The 20,519-nt window shown below is 45.2% G+C and overlaps 1 protein-coding gene across 5 annotated transcripts in view; it reads right to left on the bottom strand.

Moving 5' to 3' along the window:
• Positions 1–20,519, bottom strand: part of mctp1a (multiple C2 domains, transmembrane 1a) — a 979,537-nt gene that overhangs the window by 419,348 nt on the left and 539,670 nt on the right. The window lies entirely within an intron of this gene.

The following is a 20,519-nucleotide window of genomic DNA, read 5'->3' as shown; positions in this document are numbered from 1 at the left end:
CAATGGTGGCAATGGTAGTGTTTCCCGACATTATTTCACATTCAATCCATTTTGAAAAAGCATCCACCAGGAACATTTTACCGAGAAACGGGCCCGCATAGTCGACATGGATCCTCGACCATGGTCTGGAGGTCCAGGACCACAAACTTAGTGGTGCCTCTCTGGGTGCGTTGCCCAACTGACCACAGACGCTGCATTGCCGTACACAGGACTCTAAGTCAGAGTCGATACCGGGCCACCACACGTGGGATCTGGCTATTGCTTTCATCATTACTATACCCGGGTGTGTGCTGTGGAGATCCGAGATGAACGTCTCCTTGCCCTTTTTAGGTAGCACTACATGGTTACCCCACAACAGGCAGTCTGCCTGAATGGACAGCTTGATCTTTCGCCGCTAGAACGGCTTGATTAGCTCTTGCATTTCAACGGGGATGCTGGCCCAGCTCCCATGCAGTACACAGTTTTTTTACTAGGGATAGCAGAGGAACTTGGCTGGTCCAAGTTCTAATCTGATGGGCCGTGACAGGTGATTTATCATTTTCAAATGCTTCCATGACCATCAACAAGTCTGCGGGCTGCGCCACCATCAACAAGTTTGCAGGCTGCGCCATTTCCACCTCCGGGCAATGGTAGCCGACTGAGAGCATCCGCACAGTTCTCGGTGCCTGACCTGTGGCGGATGGTATAGTTATACGCTGATAGCGCAAGTGCCCACCTTTGTATGCAGGCTGAGGCATTAGTATTTATCCACTTGTTTTCAGCGAACAGGGATATGAGGGGCTTGTGATCGTTTTCCAGCTCAAATTTGAGGCCAAACAGGTACTGATGCATTTTCTTTACCCTGAACACACACGCTAATGCTTCTTTCTCAATCATGCTGTAGGCCATCTCGGCCTTAGACAAGCTCCTGGAGGCATAGGCGACAGGTTGCAACTTCCCCGTAACGTTAGCTTGTTGTAATACACACCCGACTCCGTACGATGACGCATCACATGCTAGCACAAGTCTTTTACACGGGTTATACAATACAAACAGTTTGTTGGAGCATAAAATGTTTCTGGCTTTCTCAAAAGAAATTACTTGGTTTTTTTCTCCATACCCAGTTCTCACCTTTACGCAATAACACATGTAGGGTCTCTAAGAGGGTGCTTAATCCCGATAGGAAGTTACCAAAATAGTTGAGGAGTCCCAGGAACGGCCGCAACTCCGTGACATTTTGTGGCCTGGGCGCGTTCCTGATAGCCTCTGTTTTGGCGTCTGTAGGCCGAATGCAGTCCGCTGCGATCTTTCTCACCAAAAACTCCACTTCTGTTGCCATGAAGACGCATTTCGACCTCTTCAGCCGCAGCCCTACGCGATCCAGTCGCTGGAGGGCCTCCTCCAGGTTTTGTAGATGCTCGACGGTGTCCCGATCCGTGACCAATATGTCGTCCTGAAAAACCACCGTGCGTGGTACTGACCTGAATCGGCTCTCCATGTTTCTCTGGAAGATCGCTGCAGCCTACTGAATTCTAAACGGGCATCTGTTGTAGATGAACAGTCCCTTGTGCGTGTTGATGCAGGTGAGGCCCTTCAAAGACTCCTCCAGCTCCTTAGTCATGTAGGCCAAAGTCAGGTCGAGCTTGGTGAACGTCTTGCCTCCTGCCAGCGTCGCAAATAGGTCATCTGCCTTAGGTAGCGGGTATTGGTCCTGTAGCGAGAAACGATTAATAGTTACTTTATAATCGCCGCAATTCCTGACCGTGCCATCACTTTTGACTTCTGGAACAATCAGGCTGGCCCACTCGCTGAATTTCACTGGGGAGATGATGCCCTTGCGTTGCAGCCGGTCCAGCTCGATTTCCACTCTCTCCCTCATCATGTGAGGTACCGCTCGCACCTTGTGGTGAATGGGTCGTGCCTCTGGGACCAAGTGGATCCGCACCTTTGCCCCGGAAAAGTTTCCAATGCATGGCTCAAAAAGGGAAGGAAATTTGTTAAGAACCTGGGTACATGAGACCTGATCGACATGTGATAGTGCTCGGGTGTCATCCCAGTTCCAGCGGATTTTGCCCAGCCAGCTCCTTCCAAGCAGTGTGGGGCCATCGCCTGGGACAATCCAGAGTGGCAGTTCGTGCACCGTGCCCTCGTAGGTGACCTTGACCATGGCGCTGCCCAGGACAGTGATAAGCTCTTTGTGTACGTTCTCAGTTTCGTGTGCATGGGGCTCAGGGCTGGTCTCAGTGCCTTGTTGCACCACAGTCTTGCAAACATCTTTTTACTCATGATGGATTCGCTAGCGCCAGTGTCCAGTTCCATGGCTGCGGATAAGCCGTTCAATTTTACGCTTCGCATTATAGGTGGACATTTCGTCAAAAATGTGTGCACTCCATGTACTTCAGCATCTGCTTCCTCTCTCTGAGGCTCGAAATTGCTTTGATCCACCATGGACCGATCTTCCTCAGCCACGTGGTGGTTAGCAGGTTTTGCAGAGCTTGCAGCTTGTTGGAGGTGCCCCATTGTTCCACAGCTCTTGCAAACATACTCTTTGAAGCAGCATGAATAGGCTGAATGGAATCCTCCACAATGCCAACAAGGTGTGAATTGCCTTGCATTCATCCTTTGTTGTGGAATCTGAGTCATCTGGATCTCTTGAGGCCTGCTGGCAGCTGCAGATTTGTGTTTTCTGCCCTGTACATTTCTGCTCGCAAACACAGTTCCAGTTAATTTATGAACATTGCTAGCACTTGTGTGCTGAGAGATTTGTTTGGTGTTATCACTGGTGGACATAAACGCCTGTGCTATCGCAATGGCCTTACTGAGGGTTGGTGTCTCTGCAGTCAAAAGTTTTCATAGGATGGTCTCGTGGCCAATGCCCAGTACAAAAAAGTCTCTGAGCATCTGCTCCAGGTAGCCATCAAACTCAGTGTTCCGCAAGTTGCCGTAGCTCGGCGACGTAGCTCGCCACTTCTTGACCTTCAGATCGCTGGCACGTGTAGAACCGATACCTCGCCATCAGCACGCTCTCCCTCTGGTTAAGATGCTGCTGAACCAGTGTACACAGCTCCTCATACGACTTATCTGTGGGTTTCACCGGAGCCAGAAGATTCTTCATGAGGCTGTAGGTCGGTGCCCCGCAGACTGTGAGGAGGACCGCTCTCCTTTTTGCAGCGCTTCCTTCACAGCTCATTGGCTACAAAGTACTGGTCTAGCCGTTCGGCATCGGCTTCCCAGTCCTCACCCTCCGAGAACTTCTCCAGGATGCCCATAGTTTGCTGCATCTTTGCGTTGGATTCGTATACTCGTCGCCAGTTATTGTGTTCCTAACACAGCTGAGACTGCACACAGGGAGGTTAAAGTAACAGTGACCTCAGTCTTTATTAAGACACTCCAGAGTGAGGACCAGGCCTTAGAGGCCGGCTTATATATAGTGCTCCCAAGGGATGCTGGGATCCCTTGGGACTTCAGGGGATGCGCTCCCTGGTGGCAGAACATGGGAGTGCATGCTTTATAGATACATAACACTACTGATCCTAATTTTGCACCCAATCTATTTTAGTAATGTTGATTGAGGGATAAATGTTGGCCAGGTCTCTGGGAGAACTTCCCTGCTCTTTTTTGAGAACTGTAGCACACATCTATCATCTCTCAGATCAGTTAACTTAACTTTGATTGGGGAAGAAATTGTGTAACATTCTGGTCTGTATGGTTTAATTGCTTGCTGGTCGTATGTGTACATACTGAGCCATCCATGGAAATATTTGTAATTGTGAGGCCAACGTCCATAAACTATTCACCATTCAGCTACACTGTCCATCAGACAACAGGATTCCATAACAACACGTCCTAGAGATACTTTATTGCTCATATGAAAACATATGTCTAACTGTTTATAATATGTTAAAAATCTTACATCTGCATGCACTTCCGATTAACTTTTCCATTTTAAATTTCTATTGCATAGCACCACATCCCTATTATTAAAAAATAGCATAATCCTCTGACTCACTGAGAAACCCTATGGGAGATCTGCTGGTAAATATTAATGGCAATTTCAACAAGGTAGCAATCTCATTGAGCAAATAGCAAACTACAGGTTAGGTTAATTCATTGAAATCTCCCAGTTAACTGATTCATAATATATGAGCTCAATTTCCATTGTGGAAAAGTTAAAACTACTCCCATGCACACATAATGGCCACTTGGGTGAGGTACCAGCTGGCAACCCTGTGGAACTGTATCCATGCAAGGGATCAACTCCATCAGGAGAGGAGAGAGAACAGAAAATTGGTGAGGGGGAAAAACATAGATCCTGGTCATGTTGGAATTCTGGTCATGTGTATATTTCTATTGATAAAGATCATTCTTTTTGATATACAAGAAGCTGAATTAATCGGTGCCCTGACTTGAAACCATTTGAAAGGTTTGGAAAATGTAAAGTAAAAATAACTATTGAAATCAAGTCCTTTGATCATGAGAACTGCTTTCAAAGTTTCAAGCGATTCTCCCTTTACCTTCCCCCACCAAAGTTAGTGATGAACAATTAAAATGTTGACAATGGAGCTTCGAGAAAGATTATAAATGTTGAAAAGTTTCAGATACTGAAGACATACCTACAATTTTAATGCCAATTTGATTTGTCCTGCTCAATGGATTAGACTATTGCTTATGTCTTAAATGAATCTTAGCTGTTCTCCTCACAGTATCAGCTCAACCATGATATTCTTGTGGTTGCAGAGTGACCAAGGTTGGGAACTAAATATTCCAGGATATTTGACTTTTAGAAGAGATAGGTAAAATACAAAAGGGAAGGGTTAGCCCTGATAATAAAGGATGGAATAAACACAGGAGAGAGAAAGGATCTTACCCTACAAAATCAAGATGTAGAATCAGTTTGGGTGGAGCTAAGAAACAACAAGGGTCAGAAAACACAAGTGGGAAAGTTTATCGGCCCCCTAACAACAGTTGTAGAGTCAGGCGGAGTATAAATCAGGAAATTAAAGGTGCATGTAACAAGGGTAATACAGTAATCTTGGGGGACTTTATTCTTCATATAGACTGGGCAAACAAAATTTGCAGCAATAATGTGGAGGACGAGTTCATGGAATATATGGGTAGAGCTGCGGAATGCCAAAGGGCAGAAAATGTTAGTGGGAGTTGTGTACAGACTGCCAAACAGTAGTAGTGAGGTTGGGGATGGCATCAAACAAGAAATTAGGGATGCGTGCAATAAAGGTACAGCAGTTATCATGGGTGACTTTAATCTATATATAGATTGGGCTAACCAAATTGGTCGCAGTGCGGTGGAGGAGGATTCCCTGTAGTGTATTAGGGTTGGTTTTCTAGACCAATATGTCGAGGAGCCAACTAGAGAGCTGGCCATCCTAGACTGGGTGTTGTGTAATGAGAGAGGACTAATTATCAATCTTGTTGTGTGAGACCCCTGGGGAAGAGTGACCATAATATGGTAGAATTCTTTACTAAGATGGAGAGTGACAGTGTTAATTCAGAGACTAGAGTCCTGAACTTAAGGAAAGGTAACTTCGATGGTATGAGACGTGAATTGGCTAGAATAGACTGGCAAATGATACTTAAAGGGTTGACAGTGGATAGGCAATGGCAGACATTTATAGATTACATGGATGAACTTCAACAATTGTATATCCCAGTCTGGAGTCAAAATAAAAAGGGGAAGGTAGCTCAACTGTGGCTAAAAAGGGAAATTAAGGATAGTGTTAAATCCAAGGAAGAGGCATATAAATTGGCCAGAAAAAGCAGCAAACCTGAGGACTGGGAGAAATTTAGAATTCAGCAGAGGAATACAAAAGGTCTAATTAGGAGGGGGAAAATAAAGTATGAGAGGAAGCTTGCAGGGAACATAAAAACTGACTGCAAAAGCTTCTATAGATATGCGAAGAGAAAAAGATTAGTGAAGACCAACGTAGGTCCCTTGCAGTCAGAATCAGGTGAATTTATAATGGGGAACTAAGAAATGGCAGACCAGTTGAACAAATAATTTAGATCTGTCTTCACTAAGGAAGACACAAATAACCTTCCAAAAATACTAAGGGTTCGAGGGTCTAGCGAAAAGGAGGAACTGAAGGAAATCCTTATTTGGCGGGAAATTGTGTTCGGGAAATTGATGGGATTGAAGGCCGATAAATCCGCAGGGCCTGATAGGCTGCATCCCAGAGTACTTAAGGAAGTGGCCCTAGAAATAGTGGAAGCATTGGTGATCATTTTCCAACATTCTATTGACTCTGGATCAGTTCCCATCGACTGGAGGGTAGCTAATGCAACACCACTTTTTAAAAACGGAGGGAGAGAGAAAACAAGGAATTATAGACCGCTTAGCCTGACTTCAGTAGTGGGGAAAATGTTGGAATCAATAATAAAGATGAAGTAGCAACAATTTGGAAAGCAGTGACAGGATTGGTACAAGTCAACATGGATTTATGAAAGGGAAATCATGCTTGACAAATCTTCTGGAATTTTTTGAGGATGTGACTAGTAGAGTGGACAAGGGAGAACCAGTGGATGGTGGTGTATTTGGATTTTCAAAAGGCTTTTGACAAGGTCCCACACAAGAGATTAGTGTGCAAAATTAAAGCACATGATATTGGGGGTAATGTATTGACGTGGATAGAGAACTGGTTGGCAGACAGGAAGCAGAGTGTCGGAATAAACGGGTCCTTTTCAGAATGGCAGGCAGTGACCAGCAGGGTTCAGTGCTGGGACCCCAGCTGTTTACAATATACATCAATGATTTAGATGAAGAAACTGAATGTAATATCTCCCAAAATTGCAGATGACACTAAGCTGGGTGGCAGTGTGAGCTGTGAGGAGGATGCTAAGAGGCTGCAGGGTGATTTGGACAGGTTAGGTGAGTGGGCAAATGCATGGCAGATGCAGTATAATGTGGATAAATGTGAGGTTATCCACTTTGGGGGCAAAAACACGAAGGCAGAATATTATCTGAATGGCGGCAGATTAGGAAAAGAGGAGGTGCAACGAGACCTGGGTGTCATGGTACATCAGTCATTGAAAGTTGGCATGCAGGTACAGCAGCTGGTGAAGAAGGCAAATGGCATGTTGGCCTTCATTGCTAGAGGAGTTGAGTATAGGAGCAGGGAGGTCTTACAGCAGTTGTACAGGGCCTTGGTGAGGCCACACCTGGAATATTGTGCTCAGTTTTGGTCTCCTAATCTGAGGAAGGATGTTCTTGCTATTGAGGAAGTACAGCGAAGATTCACCAGATTGATTCCCGGGATGACAAGACTGACATATGAGGAGAGACTGGATCAACTGGGCTTATATCCACTGGAGTTTAGAAGAATGAGAGGGGATCTCAGAAACATATAAAATTCTGACGGGATTGGACAGGTTGGACAGGAAGAATGTTCCCGTTGCTGGGGAGTTCCAGAACCAGGGGTCACAGTCTAAGAATAAGGGTAAGCCATTTAGGACCGAGATGAGGAGAAACTTCTTCACTCAGAGAGTGGTTAACCTGTGGAATTCTCTACCGCAGAAAGTTGTTGAGGCCAATTCGTTAGATATATTCAAAAGGGAGTTAGATATGGCCCTTACGGCCAAAGGGATCAAGGGGTATGGAGAGAAAGCAGGAAAGGGGTACTGAGGTTGAATGATCAGCCATGATTTTATTGAATGGCAGTGGAGGCTCGAAGGGCCGAATGGCCTGCTCCTGCACCTAATTTCTATATTTCTATGTTTCAAGATAGTTTTCCAGATCACTATGTTGAGGAACCAACTAGGGAACAGGTTATTTTAGATATAGTATTGTGCAATGAGACCGGGTTAATTAATAATTTTGTAGTAAAGGAGTATCTGGGGAAGAGTGATCATAATAGGTTAGAATTTTATATTGAATTTGCGAGTGATTTAGTTAAGTACAAAACTAGGGTGTTAAATCGGAACAAAGCAAACTATGTCTGTATGAGGGATGAGTTGGCTGAGGTAGATTGGGAAACTAGATCTTAAGATATGACAGTAGATAAGCAATGACAACCATTTCAAGAAATAACAACAACAACTTGTATTTATATAGCACCTTTAACATAGTGAAACGTCCCAAGGCCACTTCACAGGAGTATTATGAGATAAAAAATTTGACACCGAGCCGCAAAAGTAGAAATTAGCGCAGGTGACCAAAAGCTGGTCAAAGAGGTATGTTTTAAGGAGCATCTTGAAGGAAGAAAGAGAGGTAGAGATGCGGAGAGGTTTAGGCAGGGAGTTCCAGAGCTTGGGGCCCAGGCAACAGAAGGCCACCAATGGTTGAGCGATTATAGTCAGTGATGCTCAAGAGGGCAGAATTAGAGGAGCACAGACATCTTGTGCAGGGGCGGGGGGGGCATCGTGGCACTGGAGGAGATTGCAGAGCTAGGGAGGGGTGACACCATGGAGGGATTTGAAAAAAAGGTTGAGTATTTTGAAATCGAGGCATCACTGCACAGACCCGCATTCACAGTTTTATTGAAACCTTGTTAAATACCAGTTGAAGGTGAATGGGCATATTTGCACACACTTGTCTACCAGCCCACATCATCTCAATAGCTCCTGCTCTAAAAGTGGCATTAAGGCGACAGAGAGAGTTTGCAGAGGTCCAGCAAAAAATAGAGCAGGTGACATTGTAAGTTCCAGTCCATATAACGGCTTGGGTGGATCAGGTGTCAAGGTAAATATAGGATGGTGAGCAGCAGAGGAGAGCTGGGGGAGTCTGGGCTATAGAAAGGCCAAGCAGGATTGACCACCACCACAGGTAACTTACCTTGATGTCTTCATGGACTAATGAACAAGGAAGCTACACCTCCAAGAAAGCTATAGATGAACTGTGAAATCTCCTGGCAACATACCTACAACCAAGGAGCAATATCAACACCACGCTGCCAGCAGGAGTAAAATTAAAACCAACACTCAACCTTTTTGCTGCAGCCTTGCCAGGAAACTAGACAAAGATCAGCCAGTTTGAGATGTTCGACCAAATTACATAAATTCGAAGAATTTTTCAATTTTTTTTAGCTAATGGCCAAGGTTTTTTACCTAATTTTTCATTTCTCCCAGGAGATCACATGGCTTTCAGGTGGGGAGTGTATATAATGTGATGTAAAATGCATTGCAGTTGTATGGGACAGGTTGGATGGACCAAAGTGTCTTTTCCTGTCTTTCATTGTTCATATGTTCCTAAAGATGTCTTCTTTCAACTTCCTGTTGAATATATTAATACAAAAGGCAGCATACAGTAGTAGAGGCATGCAGGGTTTTTAAAGAAATCATTTGATATTCCCAGGGTAACGGGTGCCAGTCAATATACCCATGTGACAATTCATATATCTGTGCAACATCCCATGGCAACAGAAAATGATACAACCCCATGAATGTGCAAGTGGTCTGAAGCCATCCCTAAAGAGTTATGCATGTGAATACACGGAAAATTTCCAGAGCCGAAATTGCCCATTCCAATAAGGCCTCTGGCGGCCTGAAAGCAGCGATCACGGGGCAGCATGGAATGTCTGCCGACTCTCCGCGGAGGGGCCGCCATTTCAGAAATTGCCCTCCTTTACTTTTGGAACGGTGTCTGGGACCGCTCCGCTCGTTTTCCTGCCACGGTGTGCACGCGCTGACCCCTTACCGACCGATGGGGACCCCCTCGCAAAATTGCAGCTCGGGAAATTGCCTCTTTCCCGGTATTGCCCCGCGGGAGCATCCTGCCGCCAATCAGTGCCACCTTTTGCTGTCGGTATACTCTCTGTGGTATGGTGGCCCAGCCACCCTCAAAGGGGAGGATGCACTCCCGTGGCCGCCATGTTATTTCTTTTGTCAGCTGACTGCCAGGTCGGCCCGACAGTTATGGCCGCGAGTTCGGCCGGGCCGCCAACAGGCAGCCTGGCACCCCCTCTTGGGTGCCAAGCCGCAGGCCCGGCCAAAACCCTCTCTGGTGGCCCAGTGTTTGCCACTAAAGTGGCTGCAGAGATCGCAGTGGCCCTCCCCTTTAACTGAAGGGGAGAGACGTTGTGACGCGCCAGCGCGATGACGTCATCAGCGCGGCGCTGATGCCTGACAGCCTCGGATGCCCCGCCCTCACTTCCGCCCCCGTGGTGAGGCCACATCCGCTCCCCTCGGAAAAAAACTCTGAACTGTTGAATTTCGATGGTTCGGCCGCCCCACACATCGAAACCAGTAGGTGTGCCTCATTTCAGGTGGTGGGCAATTCCGGCCCCTTCATCTGTAACACTCCTGGCACACAGCTTCACATTTCTGATGCATGTCCCATATGATTGGTCTTATGGTGACCTCGCAACAAAATTCGCAATACATTAGCTACCTGTACCAGGAATGTTGAGGATGAAAATTTACCTCAATGGTTTTCAGGGAGAGTCACAAAGGCCATACCTGAAGGAAATTATGTGATTTCCTACTTATTCTAGGGTAAAAACAATTTGAACAGTTAGTCTTTGGAGAAATATATTACCTACTTGAAACATAGTTCATAGCATCACTACATGATCATACACCCCGTCCATACAGTGAAGCTCATAAGAGGCAAAAACATCAGCAAGCAGAGGTTTGCTGTATTCAAGTAATGGTTTTCATATTTGGACTTTTCTTATAACCATTCTGCCGAGAGTTAGCTGATGGTCGGGATATACTATAGGATGCACAAAACAGTCGTTGAAAAAGGTATGTGTGTATTTGTGGAAATTAAGCAGCAACAAGCCACAGTGAAGAAAGAAGAGCAGGAGGAGGATAATGAAATAGAGTAGGTTGAAGGTGAGCAGCCACTGTCAGAAGTGACATGTGCTACTCAAATCTGATTTGAGCCGTTCTGGCTTTGAATTATTTTTTTAGTAAACCACTCAGTTTTGCTTTTCATCTGAAAACCAAAAGTAAACAAGGAGTGTAAAGTTTCAGGTGATGCATTATATCTTTATTGAAAAAGTAATAGTGAAGGTGTAGCTTGTGTTTAACATGATGTGCTGCTGTGCCTTATCTTCGTGGTACACATAATACTGGAATGAAAAAATATGGAGGCTTTCCAAGAGGTCTGCTGTAAATGTGCTTGTGATTCAGTAACCAGTTATGCTGATACGTGGCACATCAAGGCAGGCTTGCCTGTGTGCCAGGAATAGCCTGTTCAGTTTCATTTGCAGAGGTTTGTTTGCTTTTTGGGTTCATTTTGACAGTTGTCCAGAAGCTGGGGCAGGCTGCTGGTGACTTGAGGACCACCTATCTGTTGCTGGGCTTCCATGCCACTGTTGGAGGCAGAGTTCCATCGTCAGCCGCAACTCTTTCTGAACACAGAACATTGTGCTGCCATGAGGTCTTCAAATGCAGTTTTATGGAGTCTGTCTCCAGGCACATTGAAGCTGGCCAATTACCACATGATCAGCCTCAGTATCTCAATTTCAGATATGCTCCAATTGTCTGGCTGTCTCTGTCCCAGAGGCTTTCTCTGCTGATGTTGCAAGCTGCTTAATGGCAGCCTGCAGACCATTTAACTCTAGCTTCATGACAGTGCTCATGAGAGAATCTGCATTTATAGCAAACTCAGTTTACAGTGTGGCCTGCGAGGAGGAAAGTGGACTTGTGCATGCCCTTGATGGCCCTGTGAGATTTGAATCACAAAGTGACTATCAGGGCTTATGACAATGCAAGCTTCTGCTTAGCTCCAACAACTCCCTCTCCAGTCCCCACCTCTGTCACTTCTACACTTGTGACTCACCCTGTAGTTACTCTTCTAAATCAGCAGAACTGTCCTGAGGTCCTGTCTGTGTTGTCGTCTACTTCCAGTAGCAATAATTCAGAGAGTGCTGTGGTAAGGCTTATTGGAAAAGTATGCCTGGTTTACTACCTGGTTATGTCATGTCTGCAACAAGAAGAAAACATAGTATGTGATTCAATGCACATTTTGCAGCACAATGTAGTATTTGCTCTACACCTGCTGAAACACATTTGCACAGAGATGGTTTGTGATTATAAAACAATGATATACAAACCTGGAGCATATTCCTGTCTTTCAGTTTGCTCAGCAGCCTCGTGTGCACGATTTCCCAGCTGATGACCTCAGTGATAGAACCTTTGAAGGGAGTGAGCAGTTTGATCCCCTGAACCGCCTACCCATCTGCACTCTGCCTTCTGTTGAAAGTGGCTTTTTTTCCTCTAAGATGCATAAAAATACAATTTAAATGATAGAATATTTTGTGCTGTGTATTTGAGGGGCCAGCACAGTTTTGTGGCATTAGTCATAACTTACCTGAATGTAAAGTGTCCACAGAAAATTTGAGAGAATGTTTTAGAGCATTGTCGCTCAGTCTACTGTGTGAATAATTAGTTAGACTTCAATCTATCCCAACTGCATTGATCCAGCTTCTCTGTTTTTGAACCTATTGAACTAGTTCTTAACCATCTTTGTTATTTCTTTCTGTGTTACATGGTCAGCAGGTTACTGGATCAACTCATGCTAAGTCATGCAGGAAAAATATATTCCACTAAAAGGAAAGAACAAACTAAACACTAATAAAACTCCATGGATGAATAAAAACATAAGGGAACAATTGAGGGTAAGGAAAGAGGCATATATTTACATAGATTGCAGGGGAGTGAATGATAAGAGAGAATACGAAGAGATTCTGGGTCGAAATTGCCCCTCTCCTTAAGGCCTGTTACCACCACAAATTGGCGGCCACGCTGCGGAGTGGAGAGGAATGGCCGCTGATAGCCCAATTACCCTTCCGAGGTTTCCCAGCAGTGCTCTGATCCCCGCCGCCGCCCCCCCCCCCATCGCCACCGCTCCGCTGCTGCTGATCTGTCTCAAGTGCGTCATCACCGTGCGCACCGCCGATCTACCCCACTGACGGCGACATTCCCCACTGAAAATCTTCCGCCCGCCCGGTGGTGCCAAAACCTGTTTTTTCCCCGGTGGTCCAGTGAGACTGTGGCCTTCTGCAATGATGGTGCGGCTTCCCTTAAAGGGGAGAATGCGCAGCCGCTGCTGCCATGCTTTTTTTGGCGGCCGACTGTCATGTCGGCCCGACAATTATGCCCCTGGGTTCAGCTGGATCACCAACAGGCAGCCTGGCACCACCTCTTTGGTGCCAGGCCGCTGGCCTGGCCAAAACCCTCCCTGGCAACCCAGTGGACCAAAGTTTTAAAATCACAAAGGCTCTCCCCTTTAAGTGAAGGGGAAAACCGTGGCGAAGCAGTCACTCTGCACCGCTCCCAACTTCCGCCCCTCAGGTGTTGCCATCGCCGTGTATCCACCCCTCTTGTGTAGTCCCCGCCCCCATTAAGAGTGACTTCCGAATCCGAATTAAAACAAACAACAAAGAGCTGAATTTCACTCAAGAGCCGACCTCAACCACAGCTGCAGTAAAAACCATTGAAAAGAGGTGCATGGGCCCCGCTTCAGGCGTGGGGACAATTTCTACCCCTAGGAGAGAAGTCAAAAAAATAATTAGAAAGGCAAAGAGGAACTATGAAATTAAATTATAAAGGAACATAAAAGAAAATATTAAAATACTTTACAGGCACATCAATAAAAAAAGGTTGGGATGGGAATAGGGCCATTTGGGGATAGACAGGATAATACCACAGGTAATGTTAGGGAGATGGCAGAAATATTAAATCATTATTTTGCTTCGGTATTTACCAGGGAGATAGAACAGGTTGGCATCATATTGGATGATGAGATTAGTAATGAGATAAGTGCATTTAAAATAAAAAAAGGGATATATTAAATAAACTAATCAAACTCAAAGAGGATAAAACCCCGGATGGATTGCATCCACGCATTCATAAAGAATCTAGGGAAGAGATAGCAGCGGCATTATTACACATATTTAATAATTCGTTAGAAAAAGGTGTAGTGCCAGAGGACTGGCAGATAGCTAACGTAATACAAGTTGAAACTCTCTTATCCGGGATTCCCTTATCCGGCACCACCCCTTGTCTGGGACCATTCCCGGCCGCCAGGTGGCGCATGCGCAAAACGCGACCTTCACTAAATATATTCAAAAAGGAGTTAGATGAGGTCCTTACTGCTAGGGGGATCAAGGGGTATGGCGAGAAAGCAGGAATGGGGTACTGAAGTTGAATGTTCAGCCATGAACTCATTGAATGGCGGTGCAGGCTAGAAGGGCCGAATGGCCTACTCCTGCACCTATTTTCTATGTTTCTATGTTTCAAAATCCTACTCACCAATATAATCTTTCTCCTCGATCGACTGCCTCCTCCTCATCGCCCTGCTGGAACTCCTGCAGTCACAGTCCTCCGGGTGGTCGGGCCAACTCTTCTTGGCCCACTGACTCTTCCAGGCCCACCGAGCTGACTCTCCTGGGCCCGCCGACTCTTCTGGGCCCGCTAGGGCCCGCCGACTCTTCACAGCCCACTGATTCTTCGGGGCCCGTCAACTCCTCGGGGTCCCTGCACACTGGTTGGCTAACTGACTGACTGACAGTCGGTCTAGCCAATCAGCGCACACACACATTTACCCCAGCAACAGCACTTAAAGGCACAGTCCACCCAAACACGTGACCTCCTGTCATCCGGCAAAGTCCCTCGTTTGGGACGGGCCAGGTTCCGAAAGTGCCGGATAAGGGAGGTTAAACCTGTACCTATAATTAAGAAAGGCGATAGAACATGTCCAAGGAATTATAGACCAGTCAGCTTAACATCGGTGGTAGGAAAAATAATGGAATCCCTACTAATAAATAATAATAATAACTTTTATTTATATAGTGCCTATAACATAGTAAAACATCCCAAGGCGCCTAAAGGAGAGAATAGAAGAACATCTAGAAATGAAAAATATGATAATGAATAGTCAGCATGGATTTCAAAAGGAAATGTCTTGCTTGATCCCTATTGAAACTTATTGAATTTTTTGAAGAGGTAACAGAGAGAGTAGACAATGATAATGGAGTAGATGTAATTTATCTAGATTTTCAAAAGACCTTTGATAAGGTGCCCTATAATAGGCTGATGAACAAGGTCAGTGAATGCAGAGTCAGGGGACAAATAGCAGAATGGATTGCTAGCTGACTTCAAGCCAGAAAGTGGAGAGAGTGGGAGTAAAGGGTAGTTGTTCACAGTGGCAGATGCTGGCTAGTGGTGTTCCACAAGGATCAGTGCTGGAACCACTGCTGTTCACAATTTACATTAAAGATTTGGAATCAAAAACTTCTAAATTTGGAGATGACATCAAGTTGGAGGGGATAGTCAATACTGAGGAGGACTGCAACAAATTACAGGAGAACATTAATAAACTTGCAGAATGGGCAAATAATTAGCAAAGACGTTCAACACAGATAAATGTGAGGTAATATATTTTGGTAGGAAGAATAGGGAGGTCACTTATTACTTGTAAGGTGTGAGTCTAGGTGGGGTAAAGGAACAAAGGGATCTCGGTGTACAAATATACCAATCACTAAAAGTTGCATCACAAGTTAGCAAGGCCATAAAAAAAGCAAACCAAGCACTAAGGTTTATTTCTAGAGCTATTGAATTGAAAAGTAGGGAAGTTATGCGAAACCTGATAGATTTAGATGAGGAAAGACGGGAGGAGGCTCGAGTGGAGCAAAAACACCGGCATCGACTGGTTGGGCCAAATGGTCTGTTTCTGTGCCGTATATCCTATGTAATCCTATGTAAGTATACAAAGGTGCTCAATTACCTTGTCTGATATTTGTAACATACTTTGATTGCCTTCAGAGGCTATCTACGTAAAAGACAGCCTCCATATTTAGCAGGCTAGGCTTATTCATGCTCATTCTCATTTCTCACAGTACTGATGGATTCAACAGCTGGACTGACCCACAGTATACATAGAGTTGGTTAACTGGCTAATTAGACAGTTGAACACAATTTGTGTATTATTGGCCACTCAGTTGTGTTTTACTTTAGCAAATCCTAACTTGGTCAACCAGGGTGACCAAGGCTGGGAACTCAACATCTAGGGGTATTCAACATTCAGGAAGGATAGACAGAAAGGAAAAAGAGGTGGGGTAGCGTTGCTGGTTAAAGAGGAAATTAACACAATAGTAAGGAAGGACATTAGCTTGGATGATGTGGAATCGGTATGGGTGGAGCTACGGAATACCAAAGGGCAGAAAACACCAGTGGGAGTTGTGTACAGACCACCAAACAGTAGTAGTGAGGTTGGGGACAGCATCAAACAAGAAATTAGGGATGCGTGCAATAAAGGTACAGCAGTTATTATGGGTGACGTTAATCTATATATAGATTGGGTTAACCAAACTGGTAGCTGGCCATCCGAGACTGGGTGATGTGTACTGAGAAAGGACGAATTAGCAATCTTGTTGTGCGAGGCCCCTTGGGGAAGAGTGACCATAATATGGTAGAATTATTTATTAAGATGGAGAGTGACACAGTTAATTCAGAGACTAGGGTCCTGAACTTAAGGAAAGGTAATTTCGATGGTATGAGACATGAATTGGCTAGAATAGACTGGCGAATGATACTTAAGGGGTTGACGGTGGATAGGCAATGGCAAACATTTAAAGATCACATGGATGAACTTCAAGAATTGTACATTCCTGTCTGGAATAAAAATAAAATTGGGAAGGTGGCTCAACTGTGGCTAACAAGGGAAATTAAGGATAGTGTTAAATCCAAGGAAGAGGCATATAAATTGGCCAGAAAAAGCAGCAAACCTGAGCACTGGGAGAATTTTGTAATACAGCAGAGGAGGACAAGGGGTTTAATTAGGAGGGGGAAAATAGAGTATGAGAGGAAGCTTGCTGGGAACATAAAAACTGACTGCAAAAGCTTCTATAGATATGTGAAGAGAAAAAGATTAGTGAAGACAAATGTAGGTCCCTTGCAGTCAGATTCAGGTGAATTTATAATGGAGAACAAAGAAATGGCAGACCAGTTGAACAAATACTTTGGTTCTGTCTTCAATAAGGAAGACACAAATTAACTTCCGGAAGTACTGGGGAACCAAGGGTCCAGTGAGAAGGAGGAACTGAAGGATATCCTTATTAGGTGGGAAATTGTGTTAGGGAAGTTGATGGGATTGACGGCCGATAAATCCCCGGGGCCTGATAGTCTACATCCCAGAGTACTTAAGGAAGTGGCCCTAGAAATAGTGGATGCATCGGTGATCATTTCCCAACAGTCTATCTACTCTGGATCAGTTCCTATGGACTGGAGGGTAGCTAATGTAACACCACTTTTAAAAAAAAGGAGGGCGAGAAAATGGGTAATTATAAACCAGTTAGCCTGACATCAGTAGTTGGGAAAATGTTGGAATTAATTATTAAAGATGAAATGGCAGCGCATTTGGAAAGCAGTGACAGGATCAGTCCAAGTCAATATGAATTTATGAAAGGGAAATCATGCTTGACAAATTTTCTGGAATTTTTTGAGGATGTGACTAGTAGAGTGGACAAGGGAGAACCAGTGGATGTGGTGTATTTGGACTTTCAAAAGGCTTTTTACAAGGTCCCACACAAGAGATTAGCATGCAAAATCAAAGCACATGGTATTGGGGGTAATGTACTGAAGTGGATAGAAAACTGTTGGCAGACAGGAAGCAGAGAGTCGGGATAAACGGGCCCTTTTCAGAATGGCAGGCAGTGACAAGTGGGGTGCCGCAGGGCTCAGTGCTGGGACCCCAGCTATTTACAATATACATTAATGATTTGGATGAAGGAATTGAGTGTAATATCTCCAAGTTTGCAGATGACACTTAACTGGGTGGAGGTGTGAGCTGTGAGGGGGATGCTAAGAGGCTGCAGGGTGACTTGGACAGGTTAGGTGAGTGGGCAAATGCATGGCAGATGCAGTATAATGTGGATAAATGTGAGTTTATCCACTTTGGTTGCAAAAACACGAAGGCAGAATATTATCTGAATGGCGGCAGATTAGGAAAAGGGGAGGTGCAACGAGACCTGGGTGTCATGGTACATCAGTCATTGAAAGTTGGCATGCAGGTACAGCAGGCAGTGAAGAAGGCAAATGGTATGTTGACCTTCATAGCTAGGGGATTTGAGTATAGGAGCAGGGAGGTCTTACTGCATTTGTTCAGGGCCTTGGTGAGGCCTCACCTGGAATATTGTGTTCAGTTTTGGTCTCCAAATCTGAGGAAGGATGTTCTTGCTATTGAGGGAGTGCAGCGAAGGTTCACCAGATTGATTCCGGGATGGCCGGACTGACATATGAGGAGAGACTGGATCGACTGGGCCTTTATTCACTGGTGTTTAGAACAATGAGAGGGGATCTCATAGAAACATATAAAATTCTGACGGGACTGGACAGGTTAGATGCAGGAAGAATGTTCCCGATGTTGGGGAGGTCCAGAACCAGGGGACACAGTTAAGGATAAGGGGTAAGCCATTTAGGACTGAGATGAGGAGAAACTTCTTCATTCAGTGAGTTGTTAACCTGTGGAATTCCCTATCGCAGAGAGTTGTTGATGCCAGTTCATTGGATATATTCAAGAGGGAGTTAGATATGGCACATACGGCTGAAGGGATCAAGGGATATGGAGAGAAAGCAGGAAAGGGGTACTGAGGTGAATGATCAGCCATGATCTTATTGAATGGTGGTGCAGGCTTGAAGGGCCGAATGGCCTAATCCTGCACTTATTTTCTACGTTTTTATGTTTCTAACAGAATGAGCATTAGTGCAAGGTTCTGTACTTGTGCAAGTATGTTAAAAATAAATGGGCAACAAGTTGATACCATTTAAAGCATTGCTTGTGCACAAAGAGTAATTTCACACCTATGTGAAATTTACATTATATCTATATATATATATATATATTTATATGTAATATCTATAGGTTACTTTTTTTAAATTTTCTGCCAAAACATTTTGGGTCTCTTGTTTCCAGGGCCATTCAGCTGGTGTCATCAATCCACAAGAGTGAGTTCATTCATTTTAATGAGGCCCATTACTTCAGACCAGCCTGGGAATCAATCTGGAGCCTCCTGAAATCTGGGGTAACCTCGAACCAGCTGATTATGCAGCAATATCCACCAGTAGAATGTTTTCCCTAGAGTTATGCAACTCCAGGTTAGTTCACAGCCCATGTGAATTTTAGGCTCCATTAAAATGAACAGAGGAACTCAGAGACTCAGTTGCATTTTCCCATGCTGGGATATCGCTAGATTGACTCTGGAAGCATGAAGACCCAAAATAGCAGATACCATTAGAAGTTTCAAGCTAACAGATACACATATATGTATTTTACTTCCAAAAACAATACGGAGTACTTTGAACAAAAAATACTCTTAAAAGGGGTAAAAATTTGGTATCGCCCCATTTGGGGATTGTAACCGAGGTGAGGCAGGACTTCCTGCGCCCTGCATGGAATTCCCAAGCCGGCCGCGAAATTGGGGTGACTGCCCCCGAGAGGAAGTGGAGCTCAATGTCGGACGTGGGACCAGGGCGGTAAGTGTGCGAATTTTCCAGTGCTACATGGTCTATCTGTGCAGCGCTGGTGCAAGCACAGGGCCCTCCCATTCCATTAAAGGGGAGGGCACGCTGTGAGCTCTGCAGTGGGGCAAGGGGCCTCCACTACGCCTCCGGGAATGCGGGGTGCTGTGGCCGCAGCCCGGCACAGAAGCAGAGTGCCAGGCTGCACCATTGCGGCACGGACCCTGCGGAATACACCATGAAAGGCCGGACCGGTAAGTCAGCCGGGAAAAGTAAATGGCGGCGCACACCTCCCCTTTACTTTTCATCCCATGAACAGAGTGCAGTCCGGTTCGTGACCTGCAAGGCTGGCGCTGACATCGCCTGCGGCAGCTTCATGGGGCACTGCCTAATTTGCGCTGCAGGGCGAAAACGGGTCGCTACGCACAGCAATGATGTCATAATCGCCGGTGCAGCGGCACAGCAGTCCGGTGTGCTGCCGGTTTTGCGTCTTCACTAAGTCTTGCGCATTTTCATGGGAGGCGGTAGTGAGCCCTCCCCTCCGGGGAGATATCGTTTGCATCCCAATGGGAGGCACAAATGATGTGAATTTATCCCCCTTAGCATTTACATCCATTTTTAGTACATACATATAAAAAACACATCAATGTTGGGCTAGACTTTCGGCACACCATCGTCCATTTAGCACCCATATAAGAGCTGAGATGCAGGATATTGCCCATATTTGCTGAAAAGTGGAAACTAGCGCCCGATTATAGCCCATTTATCGCCGACCCAACTTTCGGCGCACATGAATGAGCTGCATCGTCCAGCCTACATTAAAAAAAATATGACGTCATCCTCACGCAAGGCCGAGAAGAGTGCTTATAATGGAAACTTGCGCCCGATTATGGTCCGGATTATCCCCGACCGCTACTTTCGGCATTTCGCCCACAATTGGCCTAAATGATCGCTGTCCCAAAAATACGCTGAAGAAAAGCTGCAATAATTCGGCACTACTTGGTACTGGGGAGGATCTGTAGTAAAAGGCTGTCAGGAGAATCAATTTGTGAGTAATTTTAAGGGCCTTTTTGACTCTTGCCAATCATCTAATCACATTTGTATTTGTTGAGGAAAAATTAAGG

This window comes from Pristiophorus japonicus, chromosome 1 (genome assembly GCF_044704955.1).
Source record: "Pristiophorus japonicus isolate sPriJap1 chromosome 1, sPriJap1.hap1, whole genome shotgun sequence".
Lineage (NCBI taxonomy): Eukaryota > Metazoa > Chordata > Chondrichthyes > Pristiophoridae > Pristiophorus > Pristiophorus japonicus.
Note: the sequence above shows the minus strand (reverse complement) of the source record. Positions and strands in the feature narration are given on the sequence as shown.